Genomic DNA, 26,265 nt, shown 5'->3' with positions numbered 1-26,265 from the left:
TTTAATCTACCGTCGTTCCAAGCAAATAAGATGTAAAACATGATAAACATCACATGCAATCAAATAGTGACATGGTATGGCCAATATCATTTTGCTCCTTTTGATCTCCATCTTCGGGGCTCCATGATCATCGTTGTCACCGGCATGACACCATGATCTCCATCATCATGATCTCCATCATCGTGTCTTCTTGAATTTGTCTCGTCATCTATTACTTCTACTACTATGGCTAACACTTTAGCAATAAAGTAAAGTAATTACATGACGTTTATGTTGACACTCAGGTCATAAATAAATTAAGACAACTCCTATGGCTCCTGCCGGTTGTCATACTCATCGACGTGCAAGTCGTGATTCCTATTACAAGAACATGATCAATCTCATACATCACATATATCATTCATCACATCCTTTTGGCCATATCACATCACAAGGCATATGCTGCAAAAACAAGTTAGACGTCCTCTAATTGTTGTTGCAAGTTTTTATGTGGCTGCTATAGGTTTCTAGCAAGAACGTTTCTTACCTACGCCAGAACCACAACGTGATATGCCAATTTCTATTTACCCTTCATAAGGACCCTTTTCATCGAATCCGATCCGACTAAAGTGGGAGAGACAGACACCCGCTAGCCACCTTATGCAACTAGTGCATGTCAGTCGGTGGAACCAGTCTCACGTAAGAGTACGTGTAAGGTCGGTCCGGGCCGCTTCATCCCACGATGCCGCCGAATCAAGATAAGACTAGTAACGGAAAGTAAATTGACAAAATCAACACCCACAACTGCTTTGTGTTCTACTCGTGCATAGAAACTACACATAGACCTAGCTCATGATGCCACTGTTGGGGATCGTAACAGAAATTTAAAATTTTCTACGCATCACCAAGATCAATCTATGGAGTAATCTAGCAACAAGGGGAAGGAGAGAGCATCTACATACCCTTGTAGATCGCTAAGCGAAAGCGTTCAAGTGAACGGGGTTGATGGAGTCATACTCGTCGTGATCCAAATCACCGATGATCCTAGTGCCGAACGGACGGCACCTCCGCGTTCAACACACGTACAGCCCGGTGACGTCTCCTACGCCTTGATCCAGCAAGGGGAAAAGGAGAGGTTGGGGAAGACTCCATCCAGCAGGAGCACGACGGCGTGGTGGTGGTGGAGGAGCACGGGACTCCAGCAGGGCTTCGCCAAGCACTACGAGAGACGAGGAGGAAGAGGGGTAGGGCTGCGCCAACAGGGGAAGGACTTCATGTGTTGGGATGCCCCTTTGCCTCCACTATATATAGGGGGAGAGGGAGGGCTGCACCCCCACCTAGGGTTTCCACCCTAGGGGTGGCGGCATCCCCAATCCCCATCTGGGGTGGCGGCCAAGTGGGGGGAGAGGGAGGCGCACCAGGCATGGGCCTTAGGGCCCATCTGCCCTTAGGGTTTGCCCCTCTTCTCTCTAGGCACATGGGCCTTGGTGGGGAGGCGCCCCAGCCCACCTAGGGGCTGGTCCCATCTCACACTTGGCCCATGTATGCCTCTGGGGCCCGTGGCCCCTCCCGGTGGACCCCTGGACCCCTCCGGTTGTCCCGGTACACTACCGGTGATGCCCGGAACACTTCAAGTGGCCAAAACCATACTTCCTATATATAAATCTTTACCTCCGGACCATTCCGGAACTCCTCGTGACGTCCGGGATCTCATGCGGGACTCCGAACAACATTCGGTAACTGCGTACATACTTTCCCTATAACCCTAGCGTCATCGAACCTTAAGTGTGTAGACCCTACGGGCTTGGGAACCATGCAGACATGACCGAGACAACTCTCCGGCCAATAACCAACAGCGGGATCTGGATACCCATGTTGGCTCCCACATGTTCCACGATGATCTCATCGGATGAACCATGATGTCGAGGATTCAATCAATCTCGTATACAATTCCCTTTGTCCAGCGGTATTGTACTTGCCCGAGATTCGATCGTCGGTATCTGATACCTTGTTCAATCTCGTTACCGGCAACTCTCTTTACTTGTTCTATAACACATCATCCCGTGATCAACTCCTTGGTCACATTGTGCACATTATGATGATGTCCTACCGAGTGGGCCCAGAGATGCCTCTCCGTTTACACGGAGTGAAAAATCCTAGTCTCGATTCATGCCAACCCAACAGACACTTTCGGAGATACCTGTAGTGAACCTTTATAGCCACCCAGTTACGTTGTGACGTTTGGCACACCCAAAGCACTCCTACGGTATCTGGGAGTTGCACAATCTCATGGTCTAAGGAAATGATACTTGACATTAGAAAAGCTTTAGCATACGAACTACACGATCTTTGTGCTAGGCTTAGGATTGGGTCTTGTCCATCACATCATTCTCCTAATGATGTGATCCCGTTATCAACGACATCCAATGTCCATGGTCAGGAAACCGTAACCATCTTATTGATCAACGAGCTAGTCAACTAGAGGCTTACTAGGGACATGGTGTTGTCTATGTATCCACACATGTATCTGAGTTTCCTATCAATACAATTCTAGCATGGATAATAAACGATTATCATGAACAATGAAATATAATAATAACAAATTTATTATTGCCTCTAGGGCATATTTCCAACACTTGTGTGTCTAGAGGTGCCCCCCTGCCCCTGTATATAAAGGAGCAAGGGGGGAGGCTGGCCGGCCCTCTATGGGCATGCCAGGAGGAGGAGTCCTCCTCTTAGTAGGAGTAGGACTCCCCTGTCCTACTCCTACTAGGAGGAGGAAAGGAAGGAGGAGAAGGATAAGGAAGGAGAAGGAGGAAAAGGAGGAAAGGGGTGCCGGCCCCCTAGTCCAATTCGGTTTGGGCTAGGGGGGCCGCGCGCCCTACCTCCTCTCTTCCACCACTTGGCCCATGAGGCCCATTACTTCTTCCTCGTATTCCCATAACTCCCTGGTACCCCCGAAAATACCCGAATCACTCGGAACCTTTCCGATGTCCGAATATAGTTGCTCAATATATCGATCTTTACGTCTCGACCATTTCGAGACTCCTCGTCATGTCCCCGATCTCATCCGGGACTCCGAACTACCTTCGGTACATCAAATCAAATAAACTCGTAATACAATCGTCACCAAAACTTTAAGCGTGCAGACCCTACGGGTTCGAGAACTATGTAGACATGACCGAGACATGTCTCCGGTCAATAACCAATAGCAGAACCTGGATGCTCATATTGGCTTCCACATATTCTACGAAGATCTTTATCGGTCAGACCGCATAACAACATACGTTGTTCCCTTTGTCATCGGTATGTTACTTACTCAAGATTCGATCATCGGTATCTCAATACCTAGTTCAATCTCGTTATCGGCAAGTCTCTTTACTCGTTCCGTAATACATCATCCCGCAACTAACTCATTAGTTGCAATGCTTGCAAGGCTTAAGTGATGTGCATTACCGAGAGGGCCCAGAGATACCTCTCCGACAATCGGAGTGACAAATCCTAATCTCGAAATACGCCAACCCAACAAGTACCTTCAGAGACACCTGTAGAGCACCTTTATAATCACCCAGTTATGTTGTGACGTTTGGTAGCACACAAAGTGTTCCTCTGGTAAACGGGAGTTGCATAATATCACAGTCATAGGAACATGTATAAGTCATGAAGAAAGCAATAGCAACAAACTAAACGATCAAGTGCTATGCTAACGGAATGGGTCAAGTCAATCACATCATTCTCAATGATGTGATCCCGTTAATTAAATGACAACTCATGTCTACGGTTAGGAAACATAACCATCTTTGATCAACGAGCTAGTCAAGTAGAGGCATACTAGTGACACTCTGTTTGTCTATGTATTCACACATGTATTATGTTTCCAGTTAATACAATTCTAGCATGAATAATAAACATTTATCATGATATAAGGAAATAAATAATAACTTTATTATTGCCTCTAGGGCATATTTCCTTCAAAAACTGCTTGGGGAGATTGTTCCTTGGTATGTGACTCCTCCATTGGTCCAATTGTTTTTTGTTCTAGTGCTTTATTCATTGCAAATTTGTGCTGCGTAGGTGACCCTGTTATTGAGCTTGCATGTCAAATTTATATGGTCCTAAGTAGTTCTAATGCATGATATAGGATCTAGGCACTTGTAGGAGTTGTTGCTATCAATATTATTGAGTTTGGTTCACTTTTATTTGAAGTTACTAAAAAATTCAGAAATTTTGCAGAGGAAGAAATATGTTTAAGAAAATGTACCAAGGTGGCTCTTCAAGGAAACAAGAGCCCGGGCTTGCAATGCATGATGCTGATGATGAGCCACCAAGGGACTCTCCAGTGCGGCCCTGTGAATGGCCTTCAGAGGACTTCATGGATCGAGCGGGGATTAAGGAAGAATTTAACGCATATTTGCGTAACGCTGATCTTGTGAGCTTCGAGGAAGAAAAATGCCGTCAGTACCACTATCTTAGTAGTTCCTTTGTGAGGAGGTTTGAATTTTCATCTTCACCTAATTCTCCAACTGTCCTGTTTGATCTTTATGAAAATTCTTACACTATGGACTTAGAGGATTTTACCACTGCTTGCAAACTTCCACAATGGGGTAGTATTAAGGAACCTCGCAAATATGAATTTAGAGATTTTCTTGCTAGTATAACTATGGGGGAATCTAGAGATATAACACAAGCTACCATAGGGAGCATTCACTTTCCTGCTATACATTATTTTGCTCTCTTCATAGGTAGATGCATTAATGGTAAAGATGAGGCATGTCACATGTGTGTCCTCGACCTCAGTATTCTTAGGAGTGCTGTGTTAGGAGATAAATCTTATAATTTGGGAGCCATTGTTGCATGTAGGTTGCATCTTAATAGATTTAATGGAGATTTATTTGGTGGAATTTATGCAAACAGCTTAGCTGATTTTCTTGGTGTAACTATACGTAATGATGATATTGAATTACCTCCTGCATACCTAGACTTTAATGCTATGGTTCACCACTATTTTTTCGAGAGGAATGAACCACCTCTCTAGTATCGCTTAATCTTTGACAGACGTCGTGTTGTCCGTATTAATCTCCCTGCTCCTGCCTTCTTTGATTATCAGGCAAAAGGAAGATATGTTATTACCAAAGAGGAGGCAGATGAGTACGAGAGGAGAGCGGAGGCCGCTCGCTGCCACGCTGCAGCTCAGGAGGCGATAGCCGCTGCATCTCAGTATGACCCCAACTATTACTATGGATATCCGCCAGGCCAGCCGTGGCCATAGACCAACTTAGGCCAAAAGCCTAAGCTTGGGGGAGTATGTATTTCTCACCGACATTATATTCATGTCCACACACTCATTTCTAGATGTCAGTGCTCATACTTTTTCATTATATCATCCATGCTAGTTTATTTCCTTTTAAGCTTTATTCTTGTGTGCTTAATAAACCTTAAGAAAAACCAAAAAAATTAGTTGTAGTTTTTAATTAGTTTACTTTCCATGCTTGTAGTAGTAATTAAAAAGAAAACACAAAAAGATTTCATGTTCTTCTTTTGCTTGTTGGGAGCTTTCCCGTGGAAATAGTTTTATTTCTTTTCTTTTCTTTGGGGTTCGATAGGAGAAGACCATGATTAAATTGTTGAAGTGGCTCTTATATGCATTATTGTTGATCTGATAAAAGAGCCCATATTGCCTTGTCTTCTCCTGTGTATTGGATGCTTGCAGATTCCAGCTTAGTCCAATGCACGCGCGCTATTATTATTATCCACGTCGTTCGGTCGTGCAAGTGAAAGGCAATTATGATGATATATGATGAACCTACTGAGATGAGAAAAGCTGGTATGAACTCGACCTCTCTTGTTTTTGTAAATATGATTAGTTCATCATTCCTGATTCAGCCTATTATGAATAAACATGTTTTCAATGACAACTAGAGATCATAGTTTCTTATGCCATGCTTGATTAGCTAGGATCTTATAATGGTTTACCTTGCGTGCCAACATGCTATTAAAATGGTTGTGATGTGGTATGATAGGGTGGTATCCTCTTTTGAACGATTCGAGTGGCTTGACTTGGCACATGTTCACGCATGTAGTTGAAACAAAATCAACATAGCCTCTACGATATTTATGTTCATGGTGCATTATATCCTACTCATGCTTGCATTCGGTGTTGATTAATTTTAATCCATGTTTATGACTGTTGTCGCTCTCTAGCTGGTCGCTTCCCAGTCTTTTGCTAGCCTTCACATGTACTAAGCGGGAATACTGCTTGTGCATCCAACTCCATAAACCCCAAAGTTATGCCATATGAGTCCACCATACCTACCTATATATTGTATCTACCTGCCGTTCCAAGTAAATTTCTATGTGCCAAACTCTAAACCTTCAAATAAATATCCTGTTTTGTATGCTCAAATAGCTCATGTATCAACTAGGGTTGTCCGTATCTTCCATGTTAGGCGGGTTATTCTCAAGAGGAGTGGACTCCGCTCCTCACTCATGAGGAAATGGCTGGTCACCGGGATGCCCAGTTCCATGCTTTATGTAAATCAAATCAAAATAATTGCAAACAAAACTCCCCCTAGGATTCTTGTTAGTTGGAGGCACTCGTTGTTTCGAGCAAGCCATGGACTGATGCTTGTTGGTGGAGGGGGAGTATAAACTTTACCATTCTGTTTCGGAACCGCCTATAATGTGTGTAGCATGCAAGATATCGCCATCTCTTGGTTGTTATGTTGACAATGAAAGTATACTGCTCAAAATATTATTCACCTCTATTTCAAAACCGAGCTCTGGCACCTCTACAAATCCCTGCTTCCCTCTGCGAATGGCCTATCTATTTACTTTCATGTTGAGTCATCATCCTCTTATTAAAAAGCACCAGTTGGAGAGCACCGCTGTCATTTGCATTCATTACTATTAGTTTACATTGAGTATGACTTGACTGGATCTCTTTTAACATGAATTACAATGTCTAGTCAGTCCTTGATCTTTAAAGGTGCTCTGCATTTATGTTTTGCGGTCTCAAAAAGGGCTAGCGAGATACCATCATGTTATATCATATTATGATTGCTTTGAGAAAGTGTTGTCATCCGAGATTTATTATTATTGCTCGCTAGTTGATTATGCCATTGATATGAGTAAACATGGGACCTATGCGTTATTGTGAATATGGTTAGTTCATAATCTTTGCTGAAAACTTGAATGCTGGCTTTACATATTTAGAACAACAAGAGCAAACAGAGTTTGTAAAAGTTTTTCTTTATCACTTTCAGTTTGTCAACTGAATTGCTTGAGGACAAGCAAAGGTTTAAGCTTGGGGGAGTTGATACGTCTCCGTCGTATCTACTTTTCCAAACACTTTTTCCCTTGTTTTGGACTCTAACTTGCATGATTTGAATGGAACTAACCCGGGCTGACGCTGTTTTCAGCAGAATTGCCATGGTGTTATTTATGTGCAGAAACAAAAGTTCTCAGAATGACCTAAAACTTCACGGAACGTCTATTTGTAAAAAATAAAAAATCCTTGCAAAAGATGAAGACCAGGGGGCCCACACCCTAGCCACGAGGGTGGGGGCGCGCCTGCCCCCCTAGGGCGCGCCCCCTACCTCGTGGGCTCCCTGGAGCTCCTCCGACCTCAACCCCAACTCTATATATTTGCTTTCGGGGAGAAAAAATCAGAGAGAAGGATTCATCGCGTTTTACAATACAGAGCCGCTGCCAGGCCCTAAAACCTCTCGGGAGGGCTGATCTGGAGTCCGTTCGGGGCTCCGGACAGGGGAATCTATCGCCATCGTCATCATCAACCTTCCTCCGTCACCAATTTCATGATGCTCACCGCCGTGCATGAGTAATTCCAATGTAGGCTTGCTGGACGGTGATGGGTTGGATGAGATTTATCATGTAATCGAGTTAGTTTTGTTAGGGTTTGATCCCTAGTATCCACTATGTTCTGAGATTGATGTTGCTATGACTTTGCTATGCTTAATGCTTGTCACTAGTGCTCGAGTGCCATGATTTTAGATATGAACCTATTATGTTTTCATCAATATATGAGAGTTCTTGATCCTATCTTGCAAGTCTAAAGTCACCTACTATGTGTTATGATCCGACAACCCCGAAGTGACAATAATCGGGACCACTCCGGTGATGACCGTAGTTTGGTGAGTTCATGTATTCACTATGTGTTAATGCTTTGGTCCGGTACTCTATTAAAAGGTGACCTTAGTTTAGTTTACATTAGGACCCCGCTGCCACGGGAGGGTAGGACAAAAGATGCCATGCAAGTTCTTTTCTATAAACATGTATGACTATATTCGGAATACATGCCTACATTACATTGATGAATTGGAGCTAGTTCTATGTCACCCTAGGTTATGACTGTTACATGATGAACCGCATCCGCCATAATTCTCTATCACCGATCCATTGCCTACGAGCTTTCCATATATTGTTCCTTGCTTATTTACTTTTTCGTTGCTATTATTACAATCACTACAAAATCCCAAAAACATTACTTTTTCTATCGTTACCTTTTGCTACCGTTGCCACTACTATCATATTACTTTGCTACTAAACACTTTGCTGCAGATATTAAGTTTCCAGGTGTGGTTGAATTGACAACTCAGCTGCTAATACTTGAGAATATTCTTTGGCTCCCCTTGTGTCGAATCAATAAATTTGGGTTGAATACTCTACCCTCGAAAACTATTGTGATCCCCTATGCTTGTGTGTTATCATGCATATTGTATAATCATACCCAAGGATACTTGAGGTGACATTGGAGTATCTAGGTGACATTAGGGTTTTGGTTGATTTGTGTCTTAAGGTGTTATTCTAGTACGAACTCTATGATAGATTGAACAGAAAGAATAGCTTCGCGTTATTTTACTACGGACTCTTGAATAGATCGATCAGAAAGAATAACTTTGAGGTGGTTTCGTACCCTACAATAATCTCTTTGTTTTTTCTCCGCTATTAGTTACTTTGGAGTAACTCTTTGTTGCATGTTGAGGGATTGTTATATGGTCTAATTCTGTTATTATTGTTGAGAGAACTTACACTAGTGAAAGTATGAACCCTATGCCTTGTTTCAACACATTGCAATACTGTTTGTGCTCACTTTTATCATTAGTTACCTTGCTGTTTTTATAATTTCGGATTACAAAAACCTATATCTACTATCCATATTGCACTTGTATCACCATCTCTTCGCCAAACTAGTGCACCTATACAATTTACCATTGTATTGGCTGTGTTGGGGACACAAGAGACTCTTTGTTATTTGGTTGCAGGGTTGTTTGAGAGATACCATCCTCATCCTACGCCTCCCATGGATTGATAAACCTTAGGTCATCCACTTGAGGGAAATTGTCTACTGTCCTACAAACCTCTGCACTTGGAGGCCCAACAACGTCTATAAGAAGAAGGTTGTGTAGTAGACATCATTGTCCTCTCCTCTTGTGGTTAACGATGATACTTGTGCTACTAACTCTATTACTTGTGAAGCATCCATTTTTAAGGAGAAGGTTGAGCTACGGGCTCAACTTGAGTTGCTTTCTAGCAATTATGGGAAATTGGAAGAAAGTCATGAAAAGCTCTCAAGCTCTCATGATGATCTTCTAGTATCCCATAATGTGCTAAAGATAGATCGTGAGGACATGATTGCTAAGGTAACATCTAGTGAGCCTCATGTGGATACTAGCACTACTTCAAGTCAAAATGCTATATTGCCATGTGCTAGTCCTTGTAATTCATCTACTCAAAATATTGGTGCATCTTGTGATGAATTGCTTTCCTTGCCTTGTTTCTCTAACGATGAAGCTTATACTTCCTCTAGTACTTGTGTTGAGACTAACTATGTAGAGGAAATCAAAAAGCTCAAGGCCCAAGTCACTTCTTTGAAGAAAGACTTGGAAAAGTGTCATGAAGGGAAATCCATACTCAACAATATATTGAGTGGGCAAAATTCCCCCAATGACAAATGTGGACTTGAATTCAACTCCAATAAGAAGAACAAGCCCAAGATGAACAAGAATAAGGATCAAAAACAAGTCAAGAATTCGGCCAAGATTATTTGCTTCAAGTGTAAAATTGAAGGGCATCATGTTAGATCTTGCCCAATGAAGAAGAAGGCCATTAGTAACAAGAAACAAGGGAAGCGGCCAAAAGTTCATTCTCATGCTCAACCTCAAGTTGAAGAAAGGCCTCTTCCCAAGAAGACTCAAGCTAATGCTTCTAAAGTTGAGAAATCAAGTGAGAAGAAAGTGAAGAGTAGACGTTGCTACCTATGTCGTGAGAAAGGTCATGTCGCTTCTTCATGCACGAATGGTACCTTATCCAACTCTATTCTAATTGATGATATCTATTCTCTTGGGAAGCATAAGGTTGGCAATGTGTTTGCAAAATTTGTTGGTACTCAAAGTTGTGTCAAGAAAAGAACCATTTGGGTAGCCAAGCCTATTGTGACTAACCTCTTAGGACCCAACTTGGTTGTGGACCAACTAGCTCAAACTTTATCAATGGGTGTTGGTGGAGGGCATTGGAGACTTGGAAAAATCATGAAAAATTAAGGGATCTTCATCATTCATATTGTCTCAAGCCAAGTCAATTGGGTTATCAAGTTTCTATCTTATATCCAATGTTCCTCCTTGCGGTAACTTGTACTTAAATTGTTTACATTGAAAGTTACTTGCCCTTTTGCATGTTTTGGTTTTGTACATTGCATGTGTTTGCATATGTTGTGCTTCCAATTTGCTTGTCTTGAGTAATCAAGTATGTGTATGTTGATTTGCACATCATGTACATGTGAGAGTTGTGTTGAGCCTTTTTGCATCTTGTTTGTATCATTTTGGCTCTTGTGAGAGATTAATGGAACATCCCATTTTGGGGGAGTGATGTGCTTTGTGCACCTCACAATCTTATAAATGTGTGTACATGAGGAATACCATCTAGTTTTGATATTTCAAGATTATCTAGTGCTATGTGGTATGTCTTCTCATGAGAAATTCAAAGTCTAAATAGTCCATTAATTATCTCTTGTTGGATCCTTTTATTTGCCTCTTGTTTATATTTAATTAGTATCACATTATGGGGGAGTAATATGCTATGTGCATATTACTAGCCTAGAAAATGTGCACATTTGAGATATTGTCACCTAGAGTTGATATTGTAGATTATCGTGTTCCTAGGTGGCATGTTAGCTCTACAGGTTGCAAATTTGCTTGTGTTTGGTGTAAAGATGATGTTGGATATCCTTGCTATCTACCACTGGAAATTATTTCCAAATACTTCTTGTCTTTTGACAATTGGTACTCACTTGTATGGTAGAAATTATTGATCATCTTTACATTGACTTTTGCTTTTATTTTCCTTATCTCTTGCCAAGGATTGGGTCAACTCCCGTTGTCTTCCATACCACTTGTGGATCTTGTTAATTTGTTGATCTTGTCTAGTGTTTTCTAGAGATAGTGAAAGTGGGGATCCCACCTTGTGCATTTTGTATTCGAATGCAAATTCTCTATCATGCACTACTCTTGGGGAGCTATCATATTTTCTATAAAACACTCATCTTATGATCCTTATCAAGTGTGTGTTGATGACAGGCAAGTCGTTTCTTTTTGGTACTTTGTGCCATCATGAAACTTTGTAGAGGGCTTGGTTTGTTTGGAACCATTCTCTCTTTTGAGAGTTTGATATCTTTCTTTTTGTGTGTATCAATGGATATCTCATTCCTTGATGTATTTTTAATGATACCTTCCAAGTGCTGATTTCTCCATTTGGTATCCTATTTTCACTTGGTATTTCTTTTTCATTTAGTTTCGGTCCTTGAAAGTTTCGAGCATGCATATTTACTTCATGTATTTTATTTGGCATGCTTTCTTTCTTTGACCCAATATATAAGGGAAACTCCACCAAGTCTCAAATTGGATGAGATGTGCATGATATTTATTTTCATATCTATGTGCACATATTTATGTGGAGTTTGTCCTATCTATTGGTGTTTCTAACTCTTTGGTCCCAATGAGTTTGGGTACCATTTTGTTTGTGATGTTGTTCTAGGAACAATTGGAGATGCATTGGATGCTCAGCTCACTCACAAGGAAGGTGTTGTCACCATGTGCTTATTGGAGTCAAGCTAGGATGTTCAATAAACTACTATCTAAGTCCTTCAATTGGTATATTCTACATCCTTACAATGCTATCTAGGTAACAAGTATCTATTCATGCTTTCCTCTCATGCATTCAACCTTGTGTAGGTTGCATCTTGGCATGATATTCATTTCATATCTTATGAAACTTGTTTCCTTTCTCAAAGCATTCCGACGATGATCTCTTGTTGCTAGTTGTGATGTCTTTGATGGATGTGTGGTAGGAGTTCATTTATATACAATAAGACCATATCTAGCCATGTACTATGCTTCCAAGAAAATATCATATTGGTATATTTATGACTTCCTTGTGTATATCTTGTTCTTTCCTTTTTTGTAACTATTTCATGTGTACATCCTTCTTTGTGGATTGATATCATCATGATTTTGATGTACCTAGAATCTTATGCACTTGAGTAAAGTTACATCTCTAGTTGATATCCTTATTCCTTCACGTCCACCTTTTTCCTTGGTGGTTTTGTGAAAGGATTTATCTTGACTGCGGGTCTTATCTCGTTGCATCTTGATGCACTCTTTTGTGGTGAAGATCTTTTTCCTGATGATTGTCTTGACGAGGCCTTTGCCATCTTAATTGGTATCCCTCGTCTAGATGAGGCTTTCATTTTCTATCTTCACCATGGGTTGTCTCAAGCTTGGTTGTTATTTCGCTTTTTAGTAAGCTTATGTATCCATTTGCTTGTTGTGTGTGTGTGGGGGGGGGGAGGACATGTCTTGCACCTTGTATCTCATTTATCCAAGACTATGTTGATGCTTAATGCCCTTCCTTATATTAGTCTTCTCAAGTGCTTTGCCATGACTCACACACATCTTTTTGGTTGAGCCTATTCTTAAGTTGCCTCTTTTACATGTTGCTCAACCATGTATTTGTTGCAAGTGCTAGGCTTTGTTTCCTATATGATCACTTGCACTTGTTGTAGTTTCTATTGATTTTGGGGGAGCTATGATCCTATTTTGTGCACTTTGTATCCAAATACAAAAATTCTTATGTGTGCACAAATCATGGGGAGCTTCTCTAGTTTCATTAGAACACTCCTTTGCTCATATCGTAATATCCTTTATTCATGTGGCTCATAGAATCTTTGGTCTAGTTGGTTCAATTGATATCCTTTGATGGCTTGCTTCAATTGGTATCTTTTGATTGCTTGATTGCTTGTGTCTCTCTTTGTTATGTCTTTGTGGCATATCTTGCTTCAGCAATCTTTGTGCCTCAATATAGTTTGTGTTCCTCCAAGTATTTACCTTTGGATATGTGTATTGCATTTCACTCTCTTGTTGAGAAATACACAATTTATGGAGGAACACAATTTACTTTGGCCTTCTAAGTTTTTCGCCCATTTTGGCAATCGATGCCAATGGGGGAGACGTTTTAGAGAGTTTTGTGGAGAATTTTACAGAGTTATTTATTCTTGCTTTCGTTTTGTTCCTAAGCATTTTCATCTCATATGCATGCATCATTGGTTGTTGCATTGCATGGTGATGCGTAATTCCTTGTATAAACTCTCTTGAAAGTGATTGCCATCAATTACCAAAATGGGGGAGATTGAAAGAGCATGCGGTGCCCCCATGTTTGGTTTTGGTAATTGATGACAATCTCTATGGACTAATGGTTGCATTGAGTTATATTTGAAGGATCTATCCATAGGCTTCTCTTGAAGTCCATGTGTTTGTTTCAAGGAGTTTTTGAGGTGGCCGAAGTGCTTTTCAAGGAATTATCCAAAGATTGGTCATGTGAGAGTTGATCTTATTGCAAGCATGTCTTGAAGAAGAAGATTGTGTGAACATTCAAGTTTACCTTCAAGAAATCGTCCTAATGAAGAGAGTTGGAAAGATTCAAGGTTGATCACGACTAAGTACAGAGAGTGATTCAAGTTGATCGACACACAAAGCGCACAAGTTGTACCAAGAGGGATCAAGTGATCCCATGGTATGGTAAGAATAGTCCATTATGCTTTGTGTTCTAACCCATGGTCTACGTGAGAGTTCTGTGTGGGGTTAGGTATGTTTCCATGGGCTTGCGTCAAGAGGAAGATCTCATACAAACAATGGAGGATGACATCAAGTGGTGACCGTCATCAAGTTTGCAGTGTGCAAGATCAAGTGGAGCAACACGAAGAGTGGATCACCCATAATGGAGTATGGGAGAGAAATCATGCTTAAAGCTTGCTGTCCATTGTGGTGGCAATGGACTTGTGGAGATGTGCCGAAGAGTGGCTCACCCATAGTGGAGTATGGGGGAGCAATCAACTAGTCTTCACCGAGCCAACGCAATCAAGAAAGGTGGTCCAACTTGAGGAAGTCAAGAGCTTCATCATCTAGCTCAAGTGGACTATGTGCAAGGCAAAGGTTTGCCCTTGATAGGTTTTCTATTTTACCGGTCTCATAGTGGTAGTCGAGAGACCGGGTTGTAGGATCGATTGTCGTACTATCAAGGGGGCTCTCTAGTGAGTAGCTTGATCGTATTGTTCGTCGAGAGCTCAAACCATTGAATCATTGCATCATCTCTCTTGGCTCTTTTTTGGTTGTTCCTCTTGTGAGATTTGGAGCTTATGGTCTTCTTCATGACAAGCTTGAGTTCATCGAAAACCGATTTCATATGCATCTTCTTTTGTGTTTTTGGTGTTGGAGGTTTTATCGGTCTTATTTGAGAAAGGGTTCTCACCATTTTATTTTGGGTTTTTCCTCAATTTATATTTCTTGATATTTCTATCAACATTTTGTTTGCACTTGTCGTTAGCTTTCCAACAAACTTGATTTCGGCGAATTCGGAGGTCGTATGCGAAAGTTACAGCTGTTTTGTTCTTACCTGTTTTACATAGAGAGGTTGTACCGCCCCAGGTTGTACTGGTTGATCGGTACAACCGGTGTTTGGAGCGGTTGTACCGCTCCAGAATTGCTCTGAAGGTTGTACCGGCCATGTATCGCTCGACCACCAGACTAGTTTCTGTTTTGGAGTAGTTCTTGGGCGGTTGTTGACCGGTTGTACCGGTTAGTTCAGTTTAACCAGTACTACTGGTTCCCCGGACTGTTGTACCGCATAGGGCCTTTTCCTACAGGTTGCTTTTCCCTATGCTTTGACCAGTTGTACCAGTCATGCACCGGTTGTACCGGTCCTATAATTTTCTGCACATAATGGGCAGATTCGTGGGGACCTATAAAAGGGGGTCTACTTCCCCATTGGACTCTATCTTTTTGAGCCCGTGCTCTTCCCCCATTGTTGACCTTTTTCGAGCTTGCTAACTCTCAACCCCTCCATGGATTCTTGCTAGTTTTTGAGGGAAAAGAGAGAGGATATCTAGATCCACATTTTCTCCAATCACTTTCTCCTCTATGTGAGGGGAACCCTTTGGATCTAGATCTTGGAGTTCTTGGTGTTCTCCTTCTTGTTCTTCCTCTCATTTTCCTCCCTAGCATAAGTTGCTTCGGTGGGATTTGAGAGAGAAGGACTTGGGCACTCCATGTGCCCTTGCCATTGCATTTGGTGCATCGGTTTGAGTTCTCCACGGTGATACATGGAAGTTACAAGTTGAGAAGCTTATTACTCTTGGGTGCTTGGTACCCTTGAGCTTGTTCCTCTTGGGTGCTTGGGCGCCCTGGACGGTTGGTGGCATTCCGAGCTCAATCATTGTGGTGTAAAGCTCCGGGCAAGCGTCGGGGTCTCCAATTAGGTTGTGGATATCACCCCGAGCAATTTGACAGCTTCCAGTGACCGCCCCCAAGGGTTGCCAAAGTGTGCGGGTTCAGTGACCGCCCCCAAGGGTTGCCATTTGTACGGGTTCGGTGACCGCCCTCATGGGTCCCTTACTGGAATCATGGCATCTTGCATTGTGCAAGGGCATGAGGATATTAAGGTGGCCCTAGTGGCTTTTTGGGGAGCATTCTGCCTCCACACTGCTCCAAATGGAGATTAGCACCCGCAAGGGTGTGAACTTCGGGATACATCGTCGTCTCTGCGTGCCTTGGTCATCTCTTACCCGAGCCCTTTACTTATGCACTTTACTTTTTGATAGCCATATTGTTCTTGTCATATATCTTGCTATCACCTAGTAGTTTGTATTGCTTAGCATAAGTTGTTGGTGCACATAGGTGAGCCTAGTTGTTGTAGGTTTTGTGCTTGTCAAATTAACCGCTAGGTTTTTTCCGCATTTGTTCAAGCCTAAATCGAATTATTTAAAGCACCTATTCACACCCCTCTAGGCGACATCCACGATCTTTCACTTAGGTTATCCAATCCACTAGAGGGAAAATTTCTATTATCCTACAAAACTCTGTGCTTGGAGGCCCAAAACGAGTCTACAAGAATAAAGTTGCGTAGTAGATATCAGAGACCCCAAGTTGGATTCCTCCTACTTGGGCGGCCCCCTTGGCTGCTCCTCCCTCCCTCCCACCTATATATATGTGGGAGGGGGCGCCTAGCACACACCAGACAATTTCCTAGCCGTGTGCGGCGCCCCCATCCACCGTTTACACCCCCGGACATATTTTCGTAGTGCTTAGGCGAAGCCCTACGGAGATCACTTCACCATCACCGTCACCACACTGTCATGCTGACGGAACTCATCTACTACGTCGACATCTTGCTGGATCAAGAAGGCGAGGGACGTCAGCGAGCTGAACGTGTACAGAACGCGGAGGTGTCGTGCGTTCGGTACTTGATCAGTTGAAGCACGAAGAAGTTTGACTACATCAATCGCGTTGTGAAACGCTTCCGCTTACGGTCTACAAGGGTACGTAGACACACTCTCCCCCCCCCTTTGCTATGCATCTCCATGGATAGGTCATTGCGTGTGCGTAGAAATTTTTTGTTTTCCATGCAACGATTCCCAACAGTGGCATCATGAGCCAGGTCTATGCGTAGATGATATGCACGAATAGAACACAAAGAGTTGTGGGCGGTGATAGTCATACTGCTTACCACCAACATCTTATTTTGATTCGGCGGTATTGTGGGATGAAGCGGTCGGGCCAACCTTACATATCCACGGACATGAGACTGGTTCCACCGACAGACATGCAACTAGTTTTGCATAAAGGTGGCTGGCGGGTGTCTGTTTCTCCTACTTTAGTTGAATCGAATTTGACTATGGTCAGTCCTTGAAGAAGGTTAAAATAGCAAACTTGAAGAAACACTGTTGTGGTTTTTGCATAGGTAAGAATTGTTCTTGCTAGAAGCCCGTAGCAACCACGTAAAACTTACAACAACAAAGTAGAGGACGTCTAACTTGTTTTTGCAGGGCATGTTGTGATGTGATATGGTCAAGATATGATGTGATATATGTTGATGTATGAGGTGATCATGTTTTGTAATATCGACAACCGGTAGGAGCCTTAGGGTTGTCTCCTTATTGTATGAAGTGCAAGCACCATGTAATTGCTTTACTTTATCACTATGCATTAGCGATAGTTGTAGAAGAAATAGTTGGCATGACGACCTCGACGCAACAACGCTACGATGGAGATCAAGGTGTCAAGCCGGCGACGATGGAGATCATGATGATGCTTTGGAGATGGAGATCAAAAGCACAAGATGATGGCCATATCATGTCACATATTTTGATTGCATGTGATGTTTATCTTTTATGCATCTTATTTTGCTTAGAACAACGGTAGAATTATAAGATGATCCCTTCACTTAATTTGAAGATAAAAGTGTTCTCCCTGAGTATGCACCATTGCTACAGTTCATCGTTCCGAGACACCACGTGATGATCGGGTGTGATAGACTCCACGTCCACATACAACGGGTGTAAGATAGTTCTACACATGCAGAATACTTGGGTTAAACTTGACTAGCCTAGCATGTACAGACATGGTCTCGAAACACTGGAGACCGAAAGGTCGAACATGAGTCATATGGTAGATATGACCAACATAGAGATGTTTGATACGTCTCCAACGTATCTGAAAGATCGTGGATGTCCCCTAGAGGGGGGTGAATAGGCGTTTTAAAATAATTACAGTTTAGGCTTGAACAAATGCAGAATAAACCTAGCGGTTAATTTGCCAAGCACAAAACCTAAAACAACTAGGCTCACATATGTGCACCAACAACTTAAGCTAAGCAAGATAAGCAACTATGTGATAGCAAGATATATGACAAGAAACAATATGGCTATCACAAAGTAAAGTGCATACGTAAAAGGGCTCGGGTAAGAGATAACCGAGGCACGCGGAGATGACGATGTATCCCGAAGTTCACACCCTTGTGGATGCTAATCTCCGTTTGGAGCAGTGTGGAGGCACAATGCTCCCCAAAAGCCACTAAGGCCACCGTAATCTCCTCACGCCCTCGCACAATGCAAGATGTCGTGATTCCACTAAGGGACCCTTGAGGGCGGTCATCGAACCCGTACAAATGGCAACCCTTGGGGGCGGTCACCGAACCCGTACACTTTGGCAACCCTTGGGGCGGTCACCAGAACCCGTCAAATTGCTCGGTGTGATCTCCACAACCTAATTGGAGACCCCGACGCTTGCCCGGAGCTTTACATCACAATGATTGAGCTCCGAACACCACAAAGGTTGGGGTTAACTCCCCAACGACACCATGAAGCTTCACCACAATGGAATATGGCTCCGAGGTGACCTCAACTGTCTAGGGCGCCCAAGCACCCAAGAGGAACAAGCTCAAGGGTACCAAGCACCCAAGAGTAATAAGCTTCTCAACTTGTAACTTCACGTATCACCGTGGAGAACTCAAACTGATGAACCAAATGCAATGGCAAGGGCACACGGAGTACCCAGGTCCTTCTCTCTCAAATCCCACTGAAGCAACTAATGCTAGGGAGGAAAATGAGAGGAAGAACACGAAGGAGAACACCAAGAACTCCAAGATCTAGATCCAAGGGGTTCCCCTCACATAGTGGAGAAAGTGATTGGTGGAAATGTGGATCTAGATCTCCTCTCTCTTTTGCCTCAAAAACTAGCAAGAATCCATGGAGGGATTGAGAGTTAGCAAGCTCGAAGAAGGTCAACAATGGAGAAAGAACACGAGCTCAAAGGATAAGGTTGAATGGGGAAGAAGACCCCCTTTTATAGGAGCTCCCAAATCCAACCGTTATGTGCTCAGTCCGCGCACGAGCGGTACTACCACCCGGGTGGTAGAACACAGAGAGAGGAGCAAAACAAAGTGCGAGGCAGAGCCGTATGAGTGGCACTACCACTGGAGCCAGCGGTACTACCGTTGGCCGCACTGGTACTGCCGCTTGGCCCAGCGGTACTACTGCTGGGACCGCGCACAGCACCTACCACGAGCACAGGGAGAAGGAATAGGGAGGAGGGCCATTGAGCGGCACTAGGGGAGGTGGTAGCCGCGGTACTACCACTCCTACTGCCACTCCTACTGCCGCTGAACCCGACACGAGAAAACCACGTTTCGAGTCGAGGCGGTACCAGCGCGGAACCGGAGCCGTACTACCGCTTATGGCCATAGGTGGTACTATCGCTTGTGGCGATACGCGGTACTGCCGCTCCGGCCCAGCGGTACTACCGCTGGCGCCATCCTTATGCCACTTCCATGAAAACAAGTAAACTCCAAGGAAAACCAGAACTGCCAAAACTTCTGCAAATGAGCTCCAAATTGAGCAAACTCAAGCTTGTTGGATACAAGACGACGAGTAGCATCAAAACAGCGACAAATAGAGGAGTGAAACCTCCAAAAAGGAAGAACCGACATAACCTCCAACATCGAAAACATCATAGAAGATGCACGTGAACTCCGTTTTCAATGAAAACGAGCTTGTCATGAAAATGACCATAAGCTCCAAATCTCACAAGGAGAAGAACCAAACAAGAACCAAAAAAGATGATGCAAGGATGCAATGGTTTGAGCTCTCTATGAACGGTACAATCAAGCTACTCATTGAGAGCCCCCCTTGATAGTACGGCAATTGATCCTATAACCTGGTCTCCCAACTACCACCATGAGACCGGAAAAATAGAAAACCTATCAAGGGCAAACCTTTGGCTGGCACATAGTCCACTTGAGCTAGATGGTGACGATCTTGACTCCCTCAAGTTGGACCACCTTTCTTGATTGTGTTGGCTCGATGAAGACTAGTTGATTGCTCCCCATACTCCATTATGGGTGAGCCACTCTTCGGCACATCTTCATAAATCCATTGTTACCATAATGGACAGAAAGCTTCAAGCATTTGATCTCTTCATGATGCTCCACTTGAACTTGCACATCGCAACCTAACCCCACAAAGAACTCTCACAAAAACCATGGTTTAGCAAACAAAGTGTAATGGACAATGCTTACCATACCATGGGATCACTTAATCCCTCAGTACATCTTGTATGCTTTATGTGTTGATCAACTTGATTCATTCTTGACTTAATCTTGATCAACCTTGAATCTTTCCAATTCTCTTCATTTGGATGATGTCTTGAAGGTAGACACGAATGATCACACAATCTTCTTCTTCTTCAAGACATGCTTGCAATAAGCTCAACACTCACGTGACCAATCTTCGGATAATTCCTTGAATATCACCTTGGTCGACACAAACTCTCCTCGAAACCAACACATATACTCCAAGAAAAGCCTATGGAAAAAACCTTCAAATATAACTCAAGGCAACCATTAGTCCATAGAGATTGTCATCAATTACCAAAACCAAACATCGGGGCACCGCATGTTCTTTCAGTATCTATAATTTTTTATTGTTCCATGCTGTTATATTATCATTCTTGGATGTTTTACAATAATTTTATATCATTTTTTGGTACTAACCTATTGACATAGTGCCAAGTGCCAGTTGCTTTTTTCTGCATGTTTTTACATCGCAGGAAATCAATACCAAACGGAGTAAAAATGCAGCGAAACTTTTTGTGGATTTTTTTGGACCATAAGACATCCAGTGGGCCGGAGAAGCATCTGGGGGGTGCTCCGAGGGGAGCACAACCCACCAGGGCGCGCCTGGAGGCCCAGGCGCGCCCTGGTGGGTTGTGCCCACCTCGGTGGCCTCCCTCACCACATCTTTGCTCTATAAATACCACAATATTCCAGAAACCCTAGGGGGCTCGACGAAAATCAATTCCAGCCGCCGCAAGTTCCAGAACCACCAGATCCAATCTAGACACCATCAAGGAGGGGTTCATCATGTCCATTGGTGCCTCTCCGATGATGCGTGAGTAGTCTTTTGTAGACCTACGGGTCCTTAGTTAGTAGTTGTATGGCTTCCTCTCTCTCTTTTGGTTCTCAATACAATGGTCTCTTGGAGATCCATATGATGTAACTCTTTTTGCGATGTGTTTGTTGGGATCAGATGAACTTTGAGTTTATGATCAGATCTATCTTTTTATCCATGAAAGTTATTTGAGTCTTCTTTGATCTCTTATATGCATGATTGCTTATAGCCTCGTATTTCTTCTCCGGTATTTGGGTTTTGTTTGGCCAACTTGATCTATTTATCTTGCAATGAGAAGAGGTGCTTTGTAATGGGTTCAATCTTACGGTGCTTGATCCCAGTGACAGAAGGGGAACCGACACGTATGTATCGTTGCCATTAAGGATAGCAAGATGGGGTCTATTTCTACATAAATAGATCTTGTCTACATCATGTCATCATTCTTATTGCATTTCTCCGTTTCTCAATGACCTTAATACACTAGATGCATGTTGGATAGCGATCGATGTGTGGAGTAATAGTAGTAGATGCAGGCAGGAGTCGGTCTACTAATCTTGGACGTGATGCCTATATAATGATCATTGCCTGGATATCGTCATGATTATTTGAAGTTCTATCAATTGCCCAACAATAATTTGTTTACCCACCGTTTGCTATTTTTCTCGAGAGAAGCCACTAGTGAAGCCTACGGCCCCTGGGTCTCTTCTTTATTATATTTTCCTTCGCGATCTATTTTTATTTGCTTTTATTTTCAGATATATTAAACCAAAAATACAAAAATACCTTGCTGCACTTTATTTTATTTAGCGTTTGATCTATCAGTTTATTACAACTCTCTCACGTCCTTTTGCCAATTTCTGGCGTCGTTATCCAAAAGGGATTGACAACCCCTTTAATACGTTGGGTTGCGAGTATTTGTTATTTGTGTGCAGGTTCCGTTCACGTAGTGTTGCGTGGTTCTCCTACTAGTTCGATAACCTTGGTCTCATCACTGAGGGAAATAACTACCGTCGTTGTGCTGCATCATCCCTTCCTCTTTGGGGAAATACCGACATAGTTCTAACAAATATCAATGTTGACCATTGATGACTACCCCATCTCACGTGATGATCGGACATGGGTTAGTTGATTTTGATCATGTATCACTTAAATAACTTGAGGGATGTTAATTTAAGTGGGAGTTCATTATTAATTTGATTAGTTGAACTTAAATTTATCATGAACTTAGTCTTAATAGTTTTTGCATATCTATGTTGTAGATCAACAGCTCGCGATATAGATCCCTTATTTTTTGATAAGTTCCTAGAGAAAAATAAGTTGAAATATGATAGTAGCAATGATGCAGACTGGGTCCGTGATCTGAGGATTATCTTCATTGCTGCACAGAAGAATTATATACTTGATGCACCGCTAGGTGACAGAACTATTGCAGGAGTAGATGCAAACATTATGAATGTTTGGCAAGATCAATATGATGACTACTTAATAGTTTAGTGCGCCATGCTTTACGGCTTAGAACTGGGACATCAAAAAAAAATTGAACGTCACGGAGAATATGAGATGTTCCAAGAGATGAAATTGGTTTTTCAGACTCATGCCCGTGTCGAGAGGTATGAGACCTCTGACAAGTACTTTGCCTACAAGATGGAGGAGAATAGCTCAGCCAGTGAGCATGTGCTCAGAATGTCTTGGTACTACAATCACTTGAATCAAGTGAGAGTTAATCTTCCAGATAAGATAGTGATTGACAAAGTTCTCTAGTCACTATCACCAAGCTACTAGAACTTCGTGATGAACTATAATATGTAAGGGATGACAAAAACGATTCCCAAGCTCTTCACGATGCTAAAATCGGCGAAGGTAGAAATCAAGAAAGGGCATCAAGTGTTGATGGTTTACAAGACCACTAGTTTCAAGAAAAAGGGCAAGGGAAGGAAAGGGAACTTCAAGAAGAATGGCAAGTAAGTTGCCGCTCCCATGAAGAAGCCCAAAGCTGGACCCAAGCCTGAAACTGAGTGCCTCTACTGCAAAGGAAATGGTCACTGGAAACGAAACTGCCCCAAATACTTGGCGGATAAGAAAGATGGCAAAGTGAACAAAGGTATATTTCATATACATGTTATTGATGTGTACCTTACTACTATTAATAGTAGCCCCTGGGTATTTGATACCGATTCAGTTGCTAAGATTAGTAACTCGAAACGGGAGTTGCAGAATAAACAGAGACTAGTTAAGGGAGAGGTGACGATGTGTGTTGGAAGTGATTCCAAGGTTGATACGATCACCATCGCACACTCCCTCTACCTTCAGGATTAGTGTTGAACCTAGATAAATGTTATTTGGTGTTTGTGTTGAGCATGAATGTGATTTGATCATGTTTATTGTAATATGGTTATTCATTTAAGTCAAAGAATAATTGTTGTTCTATTTACATGAATAAAACCTTCTATGGTCATACACCCAATGTGAATGGTTTATTGAATCTCGATCTTAGTGATACACATATTCATAATATTGATGCCAAACGATGCAAAGTTAATAATGATAGTGCACATACTTGTGGCACTGCCGTTTAGGTCATATTGGTATAAAGCGCATGAAGAAACTCCATGCAGATGGGATTTTGTAATCACCTGATTATGAATCATTTGATACTTGCAAACCATGCCTCATGGGCAAGATGACTAAAATTCCATTCTCCAGAACAATGGAGCGAGCTAATGACTTATTGGAAATAATACATACCGATGTATGCGGTCCGATGAGTGTTGAAGCACGCGGCGGGTATTGTTATTTTCTAACCTTCACAGGTGATTTGAGTAGGTATGGGTATATCTACTTGATGAAACACAAGTATAAAACATTTGAGAAGTTCAAAGAATTTCAGAGTGAAGTAGAGAATCATCGTAACAAGAAAATAAAGTTTCTATGATTTGATCGTGGAGGTGAATTTGAGTTATGAGTTTAGCCTTCATTTAAAACAATGTGGAATTGTTTCACAACTCACGCGACATGGAACATCACAGCGTAATGGTGTGTCCAAACGTCGTAACCGTACTTTATTAGATATGATATGTTCTATGATGTCTCTTACCGATTTGCCACGATCTTTTTGGGGTTATGCATTAGAGACAGACGCATTCACATTAAATAGGGCACCGTCTAAATCTGTTGAGATGACACCGTATGAACTATGGTTTGGCAAGAAACCTAAGCTGTCGTTTCTTAAAGTTTGGGGTTGCGACACTTATGTCAAAAGGCTTCAGCCTGATAAGCTCAAACCCAAATCGAAGAAGTGCGTCTTCATAGGATACCCTAAGGAAACAATTGGGTACACCTTCTACCACATATCCGAAGGCAAGATCTTTGTTGCTAAGAATGGATCCTTTATAGAGGAGTTTCTCTCGAAAGAAGTGAGTGGGAGGAAAGTAGAACTTCATGAGGTAGTTGTACCTTCGCTCGAATTGGAGAGTAGCACATCAGAGAAATTTGTTCCCGTGATGCCTACACCAACTAGAGAGGAAGCAAATGATAATGATCATGAAACTTCAGATCAAGTTGCTAATGAACCTCGTAGGTCAACCAGAGCATGATCCACACCAGAGTGGTACGGTAATCATGTTTTGGAAGTCATGTTATTAGACCAAGGCGAACCTACGAACTATGAAGAAGCTATGATGAGCCCAAATTTCGACAGATGGCTTGAGGCCATGAAATCTGAGATAGGATCCATGTATGAGAATAAAGTGTGGACTTTGGTGGACTTGCCTGATGATCGGCAAGCCATTGAGAATAAATGGATCTTCAAGAAGAAGACTAACGCTGATGGTAATGTCACCGTCTATAAAGCTCGACTTGTCATGAAAGCTTTTCGACAAGTTCAAGGGGTTTACTGCGATGAGACCTTCTCACCCGTAGTGATGCTTAAATTAGTCCGAATAGTGTTAGCAATTGCCGCATTTTATGATTATGAAATTTGTCAAATGGACGTCCAAACTGCATTCCTTAATGGATTTCTTAAAGAGGAGTTGTATATGATGCAACCAAAAGGTTTTGTCGATCCTAAAGGTGCTAACAAAGTGTGCAAGCTCCAGCGATCCATCTATGGACTGGTGCAAGCATCTCGGAGTTGGAATATACACTTTGATGAGGTGATCAAAGCATATGGTTTTATACAGACTTTTTGGTGAAGTCTGTATTTACAAGAAAGTGAGTGGGAGCTCTATAGCATTTCTGATATTATATGTGGATGACATATTGTTGATTGGAAATGATATAGAATTCCTGGATATCATAAAAGGATACTTGAATAAGAATTTTTTAATAAAAGACCTCGGTAAAGCTACTTATGTATTGGCATCAAGATCTATAGAGATAGATCGAGACGCTTAATAGGACTTTCACAAAGCGCATACCTTGACAAAGTTTTGAAGAAGTTCAAAATGGACCGGTCAAAGAAAGGGTTGTTGCCTGCATTGCAAGGTATGAAGTTGAGTAAGACTCAAAACCCGACCATGGAAGAAGATAGAGAGAGAATGAAAGTCATTCCCTATGCCTCGGCCATAGGATCTATAAAGTATGCCATCCTGTGTACCAGACCTATTGTGTACCTTGCCATGATTTTGGCAAGGGGGTACAATAGTGATCTAGGAGTAGATCTGTAACACCCTCGATGCGACTATAGCTCCCACGTGTCGAGGCACGACTTAGAGACATAATCGCATTGAAGGCATATGTCGCAAGTTAGGCAATCTTCACAACATCCCATGTAATATGAATAATAAAGGGGAGAACATAGTTGGCTTACACTCACCACGTCATTCAAGTAAATAAATAACATTACATCATCCAAACACTCATGGCCCGACTACGGCGCCAAAATAAAAGAGAACCCAACATGCGACAAGGCCCCGAATCAAACCCCAACTAGGCACCACTACTCATCATCAGGAAAAGACACGTAGTAACGCTGAGAGTCTTCGTCGAACTCCCACTTG

The sequence above is a fragment of the Triticum aestivum genome, chromosome 2A (genome assembly GCF_018294505.1).
Source record: "Triticum aestivum cultivar Chinese Spring chromosome 2A, IWGSC CS RefSeq v2.1, whole genome shotgun sequence".
Lineage (NCBI taxonomy): Eukaryota > Viridiplantae > Streptophyta > Magnoliopsida > Poales > Poaceae > Triticum > Triticum aestivum.
Note: the sequence above shows the minus strand (reverse complement) of the source record.